Source organism: Corvus moneduloides, chromosome 8 (assembly GCF_009650955.1).
Source record: "Corvus moneduloides isolate bCorMon1 chromosome 8, bCorMon1.pri, whole genome shotgun sequence".
NCBI classification, from domain to species: domain Eukaryota; kingdom Metazoa; phylum Chordata; class Aves; order Passeriformes; family Corvidae; genus Corvus; species Corvus moneduloides.
Window position 1 is genome coordinate 28,737,648 of NC_045483.1, and position 18,755 is coordinate 28,756,402.

The 18,755-nt window shown below is 41.1% G+C and overlaps 1 long non-coding RNA gene across 1 annotated transcript in view; it reads left to right on the plus strand.

Moving 5' to 3' along the window:
• Nucleotides 1–18,755, plus strand: part of LOC116447090 — a 21,059-nt gene continuing 2,304 nt past the window's right edge. The window contains exons 1-2 of the long non-coding RNA XR_004241480.1: nucleotides 1–79; nucleotides 3,756–3,848. This is a non-coding gene — a long non-coding RNA (uncharacterized LOC116447090). The remainder of the gene's footprint in view (nucleotides 80–3,755; nucleotides 3,849–18,755) is intronic.

The following is an 18,755-nucleotide window of genomic DNA, read 5'->3' on the forward strand; positions in this document are numbered from 1 at the left end:
TTTTCTAGGGTTCTGGTGGGCATGGCATTCAAACAGTTTTGGGATGATGAGTCACATATATATTGTCTCTGTATTTTTGGTAAGTTTCTTTTTCTCTTTATTTTGCTTGTATAACATTTTATATGTTATTTCTTTTTACATCTTGCAGTATTGCAATGTAACAGTAACTAAGCCTGGGTTTTGATTGGGATACAGATATATTCAGATGTCCTGCAGTGCGGGTCTCCCATCATGAATCCTCCTGGGAGGAGAGCCTTCCTCACTGTTCTTCAGTGGCTCTCATTCCAAAACTTGCACCAGGCAGGCAGCTGAGCAGAGTGCAATGTCTCGAGCAGAGTAGCTGGGACTCTGAGGTGCAAAGCCATATTTGTGTGGGAAAAGGGAAGGGAGTGGAAACCAGTCCCTGATTGCTGGCATGAAAGTACTTAAAAATAAGTTTTGAAATCTGGCTATGCAAATTCTTATCCAGTCCTTGCTAAAAATCTACCTGTCTGGGAGTCTGTAAGGACTGGCCATGGGAACAGTATGTGAGTTCAGTTGCTCTTGTGAGCAGAACTCCTGACTTTTGGAACTTTTCAGAAAATACTGAAAAGTATTTTCATAAATTATATGATTACATAAAGAAATCTTTTCCATTTGCACCACTACCAGCAGTAATGCAGAGACTCCTTTTTACTGCCTTTATTGAATCGAGACCTCTAGGCAATGGCAGAATGATAGGATGTGATGGATGGAGCTGTCATCAGACAGTAAACCATGGGGGTGTTACTCCTTGGGGTCTTGATGTGTGCCAAATCCCGCTGCTCCGCCCTCAGTTACCCAGCACCAGGGTAGATCTGCAGTCTGGGATCAGCCACAGTCTACTGGGGCCAGGCAGGCTGAGCTCTGCCTTGTCAGGAGGTCATGGCCTGAGTTAGGCTTCTCAGTGACCAAAGCAGCTCTCCAGCGTCTGGTACCCATTACTGGATGCTGAAGACAGATGAATCTACTCTTCAGTCTCAGTTTATCTCCATCCAGCTTCCTGAAACCTTTAAGTTGTCACCTGGTTGAACCAAACCTCTCAAATGCTGCTGTCCTCCTGATGTGCTTGGTGCTGCACCTCCTCCTGCTGAGTATCTCTGCTTGGGTGCTGTCCAACTTGCTTTATTTTTTCTCAGCTGATGCATGTAAGCTAATTGGTTTCCTTGTTCATTCCGAGACGTGGGGGAAGTATCCCATCATTCTATTGCTCAGTCAAGTAACATTCAGGCACCACAAGCCAACATCTGCAGACCTGCAACCCCTTTTAGGGCCTTGGATGAAAATACTGGGGAGCAGAGAAACTGAGGAATGCAGTTAAATTGAAGATGTGGCACGGTATAGTCTCATCCAGCATGGAATAACACAGACTGAAAAAAAGAAAGTAGCATATCCTTTTGCTTAGATTTCTCTCTGGTAAGATTTACTTTCTCAGCAATGCAAATCAAATCAGATACATCCATGAGACTGTTTACTGTTTCCACCTCAAACTGGAAGGGCAGCAGGTAAGAACTGGAATATTTATTTTCTGTTTAACTCTCAGGAGCACGTCACAAACCCGGGACCTATCATGATTGAAAAACCAAGTCATTAGATAATGACAAGGAAACCCCTTTTAATAAAACATCTGTGATAAAATGTGCATGCTAACCAGAATTCTAATAGACCATGAGTCTAACTCCCTAAGCTGTAATTTGATCATGGGGTAACCTCAAGCATTTTCAGCATTTTTTCAAAAATACTTTAAACAGACTCCATTATAGGGCAAGAGCTTTTGGAGAGAGATGATGTTTTGCTTTGGCATCAAAGGAAATGTTTGATAAAACACTCACTATGGTGTAAAACATAAGCACAGTTTCAAGCTACGATGTCTGAGTTCTTTTTTGTTTCGGCCTTCCCCTCCCTCTCCCTCTTCCCCTTTGTGCCAGGTCATCAGCTCTTTCCTTTCACTCCAGTTCCTCTACTACATTTTATTCTTTTCCACTGGCTAAAGAGGGAGCAAGGCTTTGTGTTGTTATTTTGATGCTTCACCAGATGTTACCCTTCCAGGTTTCTTAGTCAGCAAAGTCCCAGACTGTCAACTGTGGGTATCCTCCCATTCCTGTTATCCCAAGAAGCCCTGGTCTCTGGGACTATGCTGATGTTAGCAAATGAGGAGAAGATCTGAAGATGATAGGAGTTGGCATGCAGCTGGTGGTTGAAATCCACCCTGTGCACATTTTAGGAGATATTGCTTTGGGCAGCTTCTAGCCTGGTCCTGTAGGGAGCAAGCAGAGCACACCTTTCAGTTTAACTCTGTCTGAAAGGGGCCTGGTTTGCCTGTCCTGCTCACTGCTGGAAACCAAAACACAGGGGTGTGGAGTAGCACAAGGGCAGTATGAACTAGAATGTTAACACAGGTTTCCTTTTCCTGGTTTTGCATTTCACTCTCTGTACATTCCATTATCCCTTGGTCTGGTCAAGGAGCAGTTTTTTGTCTCCCAGGACCCATTTGAACTTAATGAGTGTCTTCCTTCCAGAAATGAACTTCCCTGGCTTACCCTTCCTTCTTCTCGCTGCTCAAATTCCAGCAGGAAGAGAAGAAGAAAAGATGCTCTTCCAGCTTGGCACTAGCCAGGAAAGTCCCATAGACCCAGCTCTGGAGCACTTGCCAGCATATATAGGCAATATCTTCACAGGCAGAAGTCCAGACACAGGACCTTATTGCTATTCCTTTTTCAAAATCATGAAGTGTATCAAATCTCTTGATAAAGTAGCTCTTAAAACCAGCTGCAAGGAACAAATTCCTTTCTTTAAATCTTAAATTTAACCTGATTTTAAAATATTTTTCTTCAATTTAGCCTAAATAAGGGAAGTTCATCCTTGTGTCTAGGAGTTCAGCCATAGAATGAGCCCTGGATGTACAATCTTGGGATAGGAAATAGCAAATGTCCCCACAATTAAGTATCAGTACTCTTTTCCTTGAACTATTGCACCCTGGGAATCCTCCAAGTGTCATAGCTCTAGAGTTGAACATATTTTTATTAACATTTATGCAGCAATATAAATACATGGGTTTGTTTGGGGTTTTTTTTCTGCAGCAAGTCAACACATACAACTTTTCTCTGTTGTAAATCTACCAAAAGTCCTCAGGAGACCTGGACTCACGAGGCTCTGAATCAGAGGTGCTTACAGTAAAAGCTTCTTCATGAACATAACTTGAGTGGCCTGCTCTAGTGATGTCTGTGAAATTGCTTGTACAAAGGGGAAGATTGGAGTGGTTTCACACCTTGACAGTCATTGCAGGCCTCTGTATGAAGCACCTTTTCTATTTGCTTCCTTTTCTTGCAGGCCTTCCTGTGAGGGTATTCTTCTAGCATGGATCCAAACAGATCTTTTACATGTACAAAATCTCAGGTACCCATTTTAGATGTAAACAGCAAGATATGAAGAGTATCACAGCTACATGAAAATACAGAAAAAGGAATAAAACATTAACAATAAAACAACAAGAAGAGTCAAGGATCTTTGGGAATTGCATCTTATGTGAAAGTTACAGTGTCATCATCCTTTGTGGGTGATAGTCATACTCAGTTATTTTGCTTTTTGGAACAGCTGTTGACATCTTTTGATGTATGCCATGTAACAATTCTCTTTATATTTCTTTGACTTTTGCTTCCTGGCCACATACTGTACATGTGTACTGTACTGTGAAACAAAGCTCTCAATCCCTGAAAAGAAATTTCCTTTTCTTTCAGTTCTGCTTGTGGAATGGAAGATTTATATGCATTGAACGTTGTCTGAACAGCCATTGAGTAAAATTCACCAAGTGGCACCACAGTGTAAAACCTGTAAGTATTCTCTTCAGTTGGCTTGCCCATATCCAAAGAAAATGAAGGGACAAATAAAAAGCAAAAACTTTAGCTGGAACCTCCATCTAAATAATGATTTTGTCAAAAAAAAGAATTTCCTGAATCATCGCTTTCAAACAGAGGTGCAGCCACGAGACAGGGGCAAAACCTTTGGGATAAACAATCTCTAACTCTCTGTGTAACCCAGAAACCAATTAGAAATATTACAATAATCAAAGCCTTAAGAAACACCAAAACCATTTGTTGCTCTATATACTTTTTCATTATAAATGCTGTCCCTTAGCAATTCTCTAGGACAAAACCTGTGCCTTTGTAGTTTAGTGAAAAACTATTAGGAATACGTGAAATGAGTATGGAAAGTTACAGGTGTCCAAGCTGCCCGTTCCCTTGGTATCCCTGTGGGGCCCAGGCTCTCTGCCTCTCGACTGATGTTTTCCTCTGCACAATCATATATAAAATCAGGCAGAACTTGGGTCTAAAGTACCTTTATTAGTGTTAAATTGGATTATTTAAACTGTTATCCTAACATACTTAATTTGGCATTTGTGTTTTCCTAAGAGCATGGGTTTGGTTTAATTTGTCTCATTTCCTCCTGTTCCCAGCTGTCTCTAATTTTACTATCAATTTCTATACTTTTATGGTGACTCAGATAAATATTGCTAAATTACTGAGATTTCATAAAAGCTAAACAGGTAATACCATTAACCTCAGCCAGTCAAAAATAATCCTATTAAATTTCCAGTCAAATTGCCTTGTAATGAATGTGCAGTGAAACTCCCAAAAATTAACCATTTCACTGCAGATTAGTATACCACCAAAAAACTGAGTATTCTTCTTCATCCATTGCTGTAACAGCCTGTCACCACGGAGGTGCCAGCAGCCAGTGGATGGTGATACAGGGATCTTCTGGTCTGAGGGCCACACTGGTGATTTCTAACACTAGAACCTGTGTAAATACACAGTCATATTTGCACTGCTTGTCTCTGGCCACAGGAATGGCTTTTCCAAAAGCCTTGAAGGCCAATGAAATATTTTTTTTTTTTTGGCTCTTTTATTAGCCTCAATGCACAAATGTTTTCCTACATTTTGCATCTTTCCCGTTCTGAAAAAATCCAAGATTTTGATCAAGATATACCTGCTCTCCTCAAGACTCTATAAAATTATTGGATTAGGAAATTGAATCAGCACAAAGAATTTCCACGTGGAGATTTCTATTAGTAGCTTTGCATTTTTATTAAAGCAGGATAACTCTTAAAGCCTCAGAGGTATTGATGAGCTGAAGGGCTGCAGGAGAAGCTGGTTGGCAATTTCTGCTCTGCAGGGGTTTTCTAGGGACTGAGCTCTGGCTGATTAATCCTGGATCATGGGAGCTGCATTGCATGATGGCTGATCCAACTGGTGCCTGTCAGAGCCTCTGAATGATACAATCCCCTACAATCTGGCAAGTTTTGTTTCTTTAGGTCTCTCTTAGGGCTTAGCATCTCTTAGCATAATTGGGAAGAAACACAGCTGATGTCCATAACGTGCAGTTGTCCCCCCAAAGCCCCTAAGGCCCTGGATGATAGCTCAATGCATCAAATGACCTTCATCTTGGATGAAAAATGTGAAATAATTAGCCTGAAGAACAGCATGTCTGAGAAAATGTTCCAAATGCTCCAAATTCCCAAACCTGGCAACTACTGCCTCTTTTTACCAGGAGACCACTCCTGTGTAGGGCACAATTCATGGCTGTGAAAAGCTTTTGGATCTGGGTCTGGGCCTCAGTGAGGGCTTTGCACATCCTTCCCCCCTTCCCAGTGAACTCTCCACTCCTCTGACCCCAGGGCACTCTCCTGAAGGAACAGCTGATAAGGAGCAGGTGACAGGCTCAGATTCCAGGCAGCTGTTCCTGCTCTCTTCAGCCTTTTTTCACCCTGTTCCTAGCGAGGAGCAGCTCAGCCCTGAGCTTTAGCAGCACTGTCTGCATCTCCAGCACCTCTGAAAAAAACCAGGAGAGGGGAAAATACCTGGAAAAATAAATACATTAGGAAAGGAAGTTAAGAGAACTGCCAACAAGAAAATAAATGTACAAGGAAGGAGATGGAGAAAGAGGACTGAAAGCATGAGAGAGGATAAAAACAGATATAAAGGGTAAAAAAAATAATTAAAGGAGGAAAAACCTCAAACCGACCAAGAAAAAAAAAAACAAACCAAAACCCACAAAAAAACCAAACCAACTAACCAACCAACCAAACACCCCAAAAAACAAAAAAAACCCAAAAAACCCAACCAAACAAACAAAAAACCAAACCAAACCAAACAAACCCCCAACAAATAAATGGAAACATGCTGAGGAGGGGTATGAGCTACCCAGGAATTTTTTATTACACTACTAAGGGAATTCAGCAGAGAAAAAAGCATGGGAAATACTGATTCAGGACTCTCTCTTCCCCTAAACTGTTTATGACATGGATAATCAATGCCCAGATTGTTTCTTACAATCTTTTCTAGCAAACACATTTTTATTTTGCTTGAATTATACCTCCATTTAACATATCTTCTATTATCATTCTTGTGGTAAGTGCTGTTAGTTGAAGACACTGCTGTGCTTTCCTTGAGTGTGATTTTTGTCTCTCTCTGATTCCTATTCAATATGCCAAACTGCAGCTGCTATTACTAGTGGAGAAATGTGGATTTGGTTAACTGCTGGAAGTAAAGCAGCAAAATCTGCCTGACGGTTGTGCCTGCAGAACGAACACACAAGGCCTCTAAAACATCTCTCTGGGATGGGAGCAACAAGGAAGAGAGCATAGTTCCAATCTATTTAAGTAGACAAGGATAGTACTTTCAAGGTACAGTGCTATCCATTTAAAGTATCCCCACCAGCCTATTAAATAAATCCTTTCTTTTAGTACACAGGGCAAAATGTACAAAACTCTCTTTTCACAACCTACAAATCATGTGCAATATCTCTGCATTCTACAGCTTCCACCATGCCCACAATGTTATTGGAGCCCAGCCCCTGTGTAGTCATTAACCAGCATCCCCCTTATCTTTCACCGTGGCTGGAAAAAAACCCACTCAATTAAATTCAGAATTTATTTTACCCGTAGAGAAACGAGCAGCTCCAAAAAATGTCGTGGTTTCCAGAAATCTGCATGTACTTAAAGTATGCAGTTCTTTGGTTTCTTGAGGGCTACATAAACACTACTGAACTGATGAACCTCTGCAACCGAGAAATATATTTGTTCATAACATGCAAAGGTGATGGAGAGGAGACACCAACAACTTGGCAAAGTGCTGAACAGTCAGCTGGCAAAAATCCCCACCTTTTCACTGCCTTCTGATTTTTATAAAAGTTCAGAATCCTATCTTTGGGTTTACTTCAAGAATGACAGAAGCATTCTGGTTTAATTATTTTTTTCTTTTTTCAGTTTTTAGCCTTAACAAACTTATTGGCCAGCGCATTCCTCATTGCATACAGAGAATTTGTGTACTTACTCCTCCCAGATTTATGAGTATTTTGAAACTCACATATTTAAACAAGAAAATAAAACCTGTCTGTTATGTGTCTAATGCCACAGGAACTGTCAGGGCCTTAATTCAACCTTAGTTCTGATACAACTCTGAAAAAGCGCCAGGGCCTGGTTTCTTGTAGGAGCTCTCTGCAGCTGAGAGCTGACTTGGGGAAGTGCTCAGAACCAGAAAAGGACAGCGTGACACTGTCTTCCCTGGAGCTGGACTGAGCTCAGGTATTGCCTCCTTTATGTGCTGCTGGTTTTGCTTTCACTACAGCTTCCAGGGTCCCTGCCTGACTTGAGGCTTGCCCTTGCTCCAAGCCCCAAGCAAACCTCCAGGCACACGTGCCTAATCTAAAGAGACAAGCTTGGGAAGAATTGCTACTACACACTTGAAAATACAAGGCAGGGGAAAGTAAATCTGCTGTTTAAGGTACTATTTGACTCCTAGTTCTACCTGAGGTGATATATGAAGTCTAGGGCAGAGGAGAGAGATGAACCTTAACCTTCCATTCAAGTGCATTTAACCATAAAACTGTCATTTGTCATGGCATGTATGATGAATGCACAAATACAACTGCTTTCCACATTGTTCCTCGTGGAGGATTTTACAGCCATGACACTGCACAGGAATCAACTGGCTTGATTTAGTTCCCTACATCTGCTGTACAGCCTCCTCAGCATTGTGAGGAGCCAGCCCTGAAGGCTGACATGCCTCTTCTGAGACATCATAAAAATGCACGTTTGTGTTTGGAAAGCTTTGTGGTGGGAGGATGTCAGGGCCACTGAGATGCAGATCTTTAAACAGCTTTCTGAAAGCTGCTTCTGCAAAGTCTTTCTTTGCAGTATTCGAAAGCTCTCTTAAAAAGGGAGCATCAACACTGGCTGAAGTGAAGAAATTAAATTAAAGCATGTGCAATAGTAAAAAAGGAAAACCCCAAAACAAAACAGATGCCCTAGAAGGGAGCTGTGCCTCTAAGCTTGTGAGTTTTAGACAGACTGGATATAAAGCATACTAAAGGTCTCAAAATACTTGGTGCCCTAAGGGATTAGTAGACTTTTGTCAGTAACTGTGTCACATAATTCCTGTAACACCTACAACCTTCCTGCCTTTATCCCAGGGCTGATGTGAACTTCTGAACTTCCTGGAGACAATTAAACATTTTTCTCTCTCTTCACTGGGCCAGTAGCTGAGTTCCTGATGCCTATCCTTGCCTGTCTTCCATATCTACTGTTTAGATGGAGGGGTGCTCCAGAGTGGGTTCTTTCAAGGAATCTGCCCATGCCGTGCAGCTGAATGCTTGCAGCATCCCTCCTGGCTGCTGACTGCACTTGAGAAAGGAGGGAGATATGTCACCATCCTGTGCCTGGGCCAGCCTGGCCTTGGGCAGGGCCATCACTGAGGGGAAGAGACCTGGTGGCTGAGGAGCATGGCCAGGAGGAAGCAGGTCTTGATTTAACTGCTCTGGAAGGGTTTGCTTTTTTTTATTTTCTGGAGCATAGATAGGAATGAGGAGCACTGTATTAAAATGTTAGAACTTTCCAAGAAACCATAATTAAAGGAGCAAACATCAGTCTACTCTTCCCTTTAGACTGGTACCACATGGTCATTTTGGATTTTATTCTGCTGGTCTATTTCGCTCTAGTGCCCTACCTTCTTTTACATCCAGCAGTATTTTCTTTCAGATGCTGTAGTTTAACACCTTCCCACTTCACATTATGTGGTATTCAAAGCTTTTTACATTATCTTATTGTAACTTCAAAAAAGGCAAGTTATTCTGCATGTCAAAGGAAATAGCTTCCATCTACTGCTGGGGCTGAAGGCAAAGGTTTGTAATCTGTCCTCCACTTTATTAAAAAACATAAGGCATCAACCTTCATGTAGCTCAAATACATTTCCTTATGTGGTGACAAACCATGTCTGATACCGTAGAATGAACTTGATATGAATTTCTATTCAGTGCTCTCAGCCTCCTGAATACTACTTAATTCTCCAGTGCTGTGTGATTGAACACACAGATCACGGAAACAGAATGCTTGCTCAGCCTTGCACTGCTTTGCTTTGCTCTCTCGGGGTGTTTTGTCGTGATATTTTTTCCTTCCCGTGCCTGAGGATTGAACATTACCTTCCATGACCAAGAAGAATTTAACTCTCAGACCTGCCTTTGGTCCCAGGATTGCACAGCAATTTGTCTTGGCAATAGCTCAGCAAATGTCTCAGCAGCCACCCCAAGCTCTCTTTACATACATAAGTAGAGATGTAGAAAAACTAGAAGCCTTAATGCATCCGAGATTTCTGGTTTGGACTGTCCCCAGGGGCCTTCTGTGGTGGTGGCATGAGGGCTCTTGTGTCACTGCTTAGTCCAGGGTCTCAGTGACACCCATGACTTGGTGACATCCATGTTCCATCTCTTGGCTCTCAGGGATACATGACTTGCTAGTCTCGATATCATTAGGTTTTTGACATGAAGTACTTAGGGCGAGAGACCTGGGACACGTGCCTCGGGATTTAGAGCAGATATTAAAAAATGAAGGAAACCAAATGATTTTATGTGATCGGGACAGAAGCTGGAGAAGAGTTGGAGGTTAATAAGGGAAAGAGATTTTCTGTTCAAGGACAAGGCTCTTACTTCTCAAGTGAATCCAAGCTATAAGCTTTTCTATAGCAAATCTCCAACTGTGTACATTTATTTCTGAGCTACCTGCCTGGTAGGTTTGGTTTTAGCAGTTACAGCTGGCCTAGAGGAATGTGAGGCATGGACAATTTACAGAGTATCAGTGCCCATGTCTCTTTCAGGTGCTGGGATTGGAGAATTGTTTTATGTTAGAGAGGATAGAATTTCTGCATTCTCTGCCATGCCTTGTGCAGATTAAAGGGAAGATAACCTGTCCGATCATCATTCTACGCTCAAAAGCATAACTGGAATAATCCATGACTGTAGGTTCCGTAAGTCTCAAGGAGATCTGTAGAGGAAACAAATGACCCACAGTAAAAATGGATAATACTTCACAAAATTGGTACCTGGGAGCCATGTGGCTAAACTAGCAGTAAAAATGACCCATTCTTTTCAACATGAATTTGGTTCTCTGTGGAAGTATAGAAAAGAGATTTTTATGCTGTTTTACCACCTGCTCCTCATCCCTGGGATCTCTGCATTCAGTTTTGATTTATGAGGGAAAGTGGGGGGAATGAGATGAATTTTAAGTGGCATATATCAAGATTATAGTGATTTGGGGTTTTTTTTCTCCCAGGGTATATATTTTTTAAAATCTATTTTTGTAAAATAGCAAAATTTTTACTTCTTGTAAAGCCGGAGAATTTTTGGTTACTCCTCTTCCAATGTTTTGTAACTGTGCCTCTGTCAAGCATCACTTTTGCTAAAGAATAAAAGCAAGTTATTTGATATATAGTGGGACTTGTCAGCAGATAATTTGATCATAGGTCAGCTCAAGTGTTACAGTAATTTCTTTCTTATTTATGTTAATAACTTGTACGAATGTGTACAACTGTGCCCATGGGTGTATTCAATACTCTCAAAAAATGTTAATTTAACTGCTCTGGCATCAGACATGCTGGGCAACAGTGGAGTAATTTTGCCATTGCTCTTCAATATGGGAAAGAGTATGCTGAACCCATTATAAGGTCATTAAAAAATAGGAATAATATTTTGGCAGGTTTAAAAAAAAAAAATAGTCTCACCCTTATGGAAAGCGAGGAGCCTCAGTGTGCAATTTGCCCTCAAAACTTAGGTCAATGAACTGCACACTTCAGTCACTGTGGAGCAATAACACCAAAGTCTATTTATCAGTGCCCCCCAGGAGGAAAAAGTAGGAATGTTTTAGAGTCAAAGTGTTGCAAATGGGATCCAAGCTCTCCATGTGGGGGGAAAAGAAATTCAGTTATGTGTACTGTGAGTATATTTTCCTGTTTAGAGCTGAGAAATTACACGTACAGTTTTTAGAGAGCATCTTTTCTGGACCCAAACTCGTTAAGAGGGATAAAAATGGAGATGAAAAAGGCAAAAGAAATAAATAGAAAACTCTGTTTCTGTGGATGTAACTAGATTAGCTGCCATTGAGTTTAATGACTGATATTTTTAGGCAATCTGGGAAATTTGGATATAATTGACATAAGGACTCAATCAGTGGTTAACACCCCTGGTCTTTGGAGATAAAATTAGGTGCAGGTTCTTTACAGAAAACTTTGTGAAAAAATACTATTGAAAATTCTGCTGAAATGTTTTATCTCTTCTATAAGTTTTATTATAAAGACTTTTTGTTATAAACTCTCTGTTTATTACTAAACCTTTCCTGTACTGTGGTCTTAATGTAAAGCTTATCGTTTAAATTTTCAACTCAAACTGCATGTCAGGGGTAATTACCATTTTTTAGGTCTTGTGAATAGAGATGTCTACTGAATTGGAAGAGCAGAGTCTTTATAAAGACTTAGTTTTAAATACAAAATCATTGTGTGTTTTCCCAAACCCCCCACTTTTTCTCACAGTAATGAAGTTTTTAATATTTCTCATTAAAAACATCCTGACGGCTAGAAAATACTCTCCCAATCAAGAGGTCAGGAAAATGAGAGAGAAAGAATGAAGAGCTCCTGCCCTGGAGATGCCTCTGTAGATACTAAAAATACAGCAGGCCTCTGGGGTATTTTGTGACTAAAATCTGCTTTTGAACCTTCTTACTGAAAGTCTTGTCTAACTCCAAACTAAATTTGATTTGAAACCATATCAAAGAAAGTATTTTTAAGAAATGTTGTTTTTCCTTCCATCCTTCCATATCAAGAGAATATGGACTGCATGTCAGAAATGGAAGTCCAGGGTGGAGAATACATAAAATTTACAGAAGTGTCTTTTCTGGAGAATAGTGCCTCTTGTGTTACTCTTTTTTTTTGGCTGTGAAAATTATGATACAGACTCAGTATTTAAGCAAGCACCTTTGCTGGAGGGTTTTTATATCATGGGGTTTTTGTCTTTAAAATGAGAAAAGCTTTAAAATTATCCAATTTCAAAATTCTATCATCTTTGAACAAGCTTAGAATTCTAGTTCTCCCTAGTGTCCCTTCCTTTTACTTTTCTTTTTAATATACGTGACACCTATATATATGCCATTCTTTCAAACTCTCTATAGTAAATATATGATATTTTTTACATTAATATTAAATCAAAATCATTTTGGACACTGGCCTTTGCACTGTCCCTCATATGCACCTGGAATTACTTAATTATTGTAGAGAGAGACATTTTACTTGAAAAATGGCTAAATACAAGAGCATTAAACTATACTAAAAAATAATAAATTCTATTTAGCCTGTTTGTTTAGACAGCTATGCTTCTGAATGGTTTCTTAGCACGGATAGGAGGCTTCCCAAGGCATGAGTTACTGCCCAAGAGGTGTGGATTTTGATCCACAGTTCTGGATGTGCTCCAAATGGCACTGTTTGATCAGAGGAACGAGCTCTTATTTATAAGGGAGAGCTGAGTGTAGAGAAGTTTCAGGATGAATGAAACATACTCATCTATTTCAGGGGTGTATAGTTCCTGAGTTGCATTTGAAAGAAAAAAAACCCGAGTTTATACAATAAAACAGGGCAATTTGTATTTTCACAGTTATAGCTAAGGACTCTTCCATAGTCTTTGAACAAGCAGTTGGGTTTAGTCCTGGCACAGCCCTGGTTGTTGGCTTGCAAAGATCTTGTCCTTGGGGAGATCATTCCACACTTCAGCGTTTCTTCCAGCTGGTTCAGGTCCCACAGTCCCTGTGGTTCATCTGGATTTCTGCTTTTCCAGAGGACCCAATGTGCACTTTTTCCTGTGTACTGGTTTGGTGGCTAAAGAAACAGGGCAATTCATGCAGCTGGTGCCCTTGGTGTGACCTGGGGGTCCTTGTTCACACAAACCCCTGTTCCAGCTTCCTCAGGCTGGCACGGAATTAGCTAAATAATAACAAAGTCCCACAGATTCATTGCAGGACCTAATTCAAGTCTAATTTACTCCTTTATTGATCTTATTTGGTGTAGTTATCTTTAAAAGTCAGGTCCCTATTTTGGATATAAAAACCTCATCCTTCATAGTTTTTCTATCTTTGCTCCTGCTTCTTTATCACCATTTATCTTTATCAGTTTCTGTGGCATTATGTCCAGAACAGTGCACAACGGAGGAACGAATCCAGTCTGTGATGAGAGAGTGAATTCCATCACGCATGGATGCAAAAATTAACAAAATCATTTGTTCACTCTCAGCATTTCTCACTTTTAATGCTGTATTTTTTAAGATATTGTGTTAAATCTTTATTCTAGCTTTCAGAAACATAGTGTTTTCTCTATTTTTTCTCTTTCTTTTTTTACAAGACACAGTGTGCAAGATCCATGCTATACATACGAGAAGAAGGGTAATGCACACAGAGGGAGTTATCATTCTAAAAGCAGGATGTCTGTTTGCTCTGTCCAATTAGCATTAACATTATGCTGCTTTAAGTGCTAATGAACGAGAACTGAAATTTCTAATTGTGATGAGACCTTCTACAAGAGGATAGGTAAATAGTGAATATTAAAGGAAAATACAATGTTATCTTGCACCTGAAGTCTGCTTATTATTATTATTGGGCATGTTATTTGTCATCATCATTTATCCAGCCACATATTCTCTTTTTCTCGAATGACAGAAAACTACTTCCTCCACTATATGAAGAAAAGACTAGTAGGGCACCTACTCCTGTCCTAATGCTCTTGCTGTGAGTTAAAACCAGCTAAATGTAGATTCTGTGCTGCCCTGTGCTTTAGGGCCTCAACCAGCTGTGGCTGATGAGTAGGATAGAGCAAAACCCTTACCAACAGCTGACAAGACTGGAGGTTAATTGCAGTCCTTAAAGGAAAATTGTGACTCCTGTCCAGTTCTGGAGTCTTGAAAAAGATCCTCCAAGACTTCTTGCTTTTTACTGTCTCTTCTGCTCTTTTTTTTAATCTCAGGAGATTGTTTTGAGGTTTGGTGGTTTTAGTTTGGCAGAGTGACATTTTCCTCAATCCTTTTGGATCTTGCATCAGTCCTGAGGACAGTCTGCTGCAGGATCCAGATTATCCATTGAACAAATAAGCACCAAACTTGATAACATCAAGACAAAGAAACACAGCTTAGCAGAAACTTATGCATGATAATTTTCAATAGAAATCCAGGACAGTCAAACAGACTTGATATTGAATTTTAGAGTACCCAGAAATTAGGTGCCTTGACTCTTTACTATTAATAGATCTGTCAGACTTTAAAACATTCAGATGAAGCACCAGTGTTAATTAATAGCTATGTGCTATTTATTCCAGCTCCTCCACTAGAAACATTGGCAGTCTTTGAGAGAAACAGGAAAAGTTCTATTTTTAAGGCAGGACTGTGACAGAGGGTGGTGCGTGTCCAACACAGAGGGACTGGGGCTGTGCATGGCTGATGGCAAGCTGGGACAAAGGTTCAAGCAAGAGGCCTGGGGACAGCTTGGGGAGCAAGACTAAGGAAGAAGCTGGAGCTGGAGTTATGGTTTAGTCAGCGAATACTCAGCTTAACTACCAGGGAAGCAAATAGGCCCGGTGCTAGGGCTAAAAGGGGGGAGAGGCACACAGAGCTCAGGGCAAAGCAGTACCACCCCTTCACAGCAGCGTGTGGTGCCAGATCTTGAGTTGCTGTTCAGGGGCACAGCGACAAACCCGGGGCACAGCACAGCACAGCCAGCCCTTCTGCAGCTGCCCTCGCTCCTTACGCTTGGAACTTGTAATCAACAGCCAAAGGTCCCAACAGGCAAATGACATCACTGTAAAGTGCATCAGCTGGCAGATTCCCCAAATAACCTTCTTCACCACAGCTGAGAGGGCAGAAGAATGGATTTCAAGGGTGTTTATTGGATGTATTCATGCTTTCTTCTCCTAGGGTAGTCAACACCTTTAGAAAAATTCAGTGTTTACACACCGAAAGGGCTTTCTGATGCAAAGCAGCTGTGGTAGTATGAACTAAGCATTCACCTTTTTCTCCTGGCAGTTTAACCTAAAAGTCAAATATTTAAGGCACAGAATGTTGTGTTTGTAATTGTGCAGCCCAGCTAGATGTTTCTACTAGCATAGTACACTGGCTAACAAAACCTCCTGTGAAGAGACATACAGACATCAGAATGAATTACCACCTGTGTTCACTGAGCTGTTACCTGCCAGAAATGCTGCTCTCTGTGAAGGTATTAGTTGTCATTTTGGGGAAATTAAGTCTCAAGGGCAGGAGCTCGAAGCTCATCTGGTGTTGGTATCTCCCTGTTGAAGGGTATTGAAAAAAAAACTAAAAGGGAAAAAAAAAATCTCCTCTTATTCATGAGGAATCCAAGAAATTGAAAGAGTTAATGGCTGGATCTGCTGTCCCTGGAATTGCTGGAACAGCTCATTGTTGGTCCAGCTGAGCAGGAGTCAGGTCCTGTGTGACTCATGCAAGATACTGAATGGGCCCAGTATTGTCTAAAATTGATTCTTGCACTACTTCTTCCCTCTGCTCTCGGGCTAAAGGGACGGTTCATTTCTGATGAAATTGCCCTACTTCCCAGCCTGCTCTCAACCACCCCTGGAAGCCCTGCTTCTCTTAGCTTGCTGCCATGTGCTGCAAATCTAATGATTTACAACATTAAAAATTACAGCCTCCATGATTCACGTTGCTGATGCTCTTATATTAATGTCTAATCACTGATACACATTTTACAAAAAGTTGACAAATACGTCAGGTTATCGAGGCTCATTTTAGCTTTGGCTATGGGTGATTTAATACAGAAGGAAATCAGGTTAGGGAAAGCTCTGAATATGTATTTTCCAGGGGGAACAAAAAAAAAAAAAAAGTCTTTTCTCGCCTCCTCTCACTGCTTCTCAGTCATCGAGAGAGAAAGAAATGATGAAAATGACACATGAGCTGCTGCAAAGCCTAAAAATAAGACAGCTTTTATTTTATATTTGGAAAGGGAGATTAGTTTGTTCTGTGGCTATTTTTCCTTTTTCTGTTTTTTTAATCTCTAAACAAGGTGGCATTTAAAGTAGACACTCACCACATCAAAAGAGGCAAACAAATTTATTGCATTTTATTGCTGGTGAGGTGGATAATGGGAAAAGATGTGAAAAGTGAGGGAGAGTGTGGGAAGTGGGGGCACTTACAGGGAAATGCATTTGTGTGGGTTGGGTTTAGCAGTTTGAGACAGAGAAGTACTTAGACAAATTGCTTTGCATTTACACAGAAATGAAGAATAGCCCTTGTCTTGAAAGGGATTACATATGAGCCATTCTTGAAGCTGGTATTAGGTAGGCAGGACTGAGGATACTGCTGGCAGGAGACAATGTGGAAGTGCTAATTAAGGCCAGACCAAATGGGTAACCTTCCAGGTCAGTAACATAAAGGTCCTGAGGTTAAAAAAAGAGGACAACTGACTGCTAAGAGACTTTATTTTTTCTTTTCTAAACTAAAAAACGTAAATCCTGCTCCTTACAAAGAGTTTTGACATTGGCCTCAGACACAAACTGCAGAAATAAAAAAATAAAAGCCACCGAGTTCATGCTTTGAAGTTCACTAGGATTAGCCACACAAGAGCAAATTCCAGGAAGAGAAGGTAATCAAAATGCAGGCAAGCAATTAGATCTGCATATTAAGTATGAAAATACACAGTGCTGGGTTGCATATTAAGTAAGTGCAGTAACCTTGTGCTTCTGGAGCTGCTCAATGAGGTTACTGTGCAAAGGAGCTCATAGGACTCACCTCCTGAGGGGAAAATTGCTTTTCTTTGGCTATAACCATGGATATGGTGCTGAAAATGCCCTTTGTGTTCGATCTTATCAGCAAGGGGGCTGGGGACGGTGGGCAGCAGTGAGCCCTGCCCCACCTGGGGAAAGCCAGCCACGTGTGGTGGGCACGAGGGGGACCTTGGGCAGGACTGTGTGAGGCACATGGGGTGAGGGGCTGCCCTTGGGGTGCTGCCAGCCAGCCAGGCTGCATGAGACATTCCTGAGCCAGGGGCTTGGAGAGGTGTGCAGGGCAGAAGCTCACACCATGCTTGACTCATGACTCCACTCTGAGCAACAGACAGGGAATTTTAAAATTTTTGTTACTGTAGTGGGCTTTTACTGCTGTAGAAGGAGCCCATTCTAATTTTGGAAACCAGTGCTTCCTGAACAAACTACATTTTATCTGTAATTATTATTAGATTTTTTCCTTCTCTCTGAGGACTGAGATTTTCAAGAGCCTGTGCATTGCATTGGGCCCTCCCTGCTCTCTGCTTTTCCTCACTGGCAGTGACCACAGAGCTGGGAAAAGGTGTGACCATCCAGGCACTCACCCAGGTGTCTTGCTGTTCATCACTGCAGTCACAACTCATGGGTGTCTGAGGTTAGCATTACCTCAGCTGTAAGGTTTCAGCATGGAGCTGCTGCCCTGTGCCCATCTCCTGTCCCTGAAGGTCTGTGCACACTCACTAAAAGCCAGATGTTGATAACCCCCGTATCAGAGGCTTAGATTGTCCAAGGTTCCTAAATGCTTCTGTTGGTTAGGACTCAAAGGCAAGCCATGAACTCCTGGCTTGTTGGTTCAGTAGCTGCTTTCTAAAATCCTGTGGAGTTCCAAGGGAGATTTATCCTCACCTTCTCAAGGGAGATCACTGTTCTGTAGTGAGAAACATGAGCACAAGTTTGAGATCATCTGACAGTTTATGTGACATGGCACACATACAATAAAATAAATGCCTGTCTTCCTGGTCTTCCTATCCTTAATTTGTGTACCTCTAATCCTTCCATTTATAAAAGCCTCCTGAAGATGAGGTAACTCACTCATTCAAAGTGGTGGTTTTTGTTGTTTCTTTAAGGAGCTTGATATTGCGGGAGGGAAAGAAAGGAATAAGCAAAGGATGAGAAGAATGACCACCTCTAAGGCAAGAAGTTTACTATTTCATGAGCCAGACAAAATCATTTTGGATGAGCATCAAACATACAACACAGCCGTTTTATTGTTCTCTTTGTCCCCTAAAACAGCATATTTGTCCCTTTAAATCTACTCTTAAGTGTCCCACTTCACCAAGCTGAAATTTGCTGTGTTTATCAGCCCTGTGTGTTGGCGTGGGTGTCAGAAATATGCAGGTGATGTCATTTTCCATTCCCTCACCCAGGGTTTAATTGACAATATAATTCCACACCCCTCCTCCCACCCTTCTTCCACCTCTTCAGTTTAAACCTTGTTCTCCTAGGCCTTTTGGGCCAACACTCTCCAAAAATATGTTACCTTCGTCATTTTAAGTTTTCTCTAAGGCAGGGAATTTTCATGACTCCATTTTTACATCATTCTTGGTATGGAGATGAAAGAAATGTTCAATATGAATTTACTGTAGTAACCCT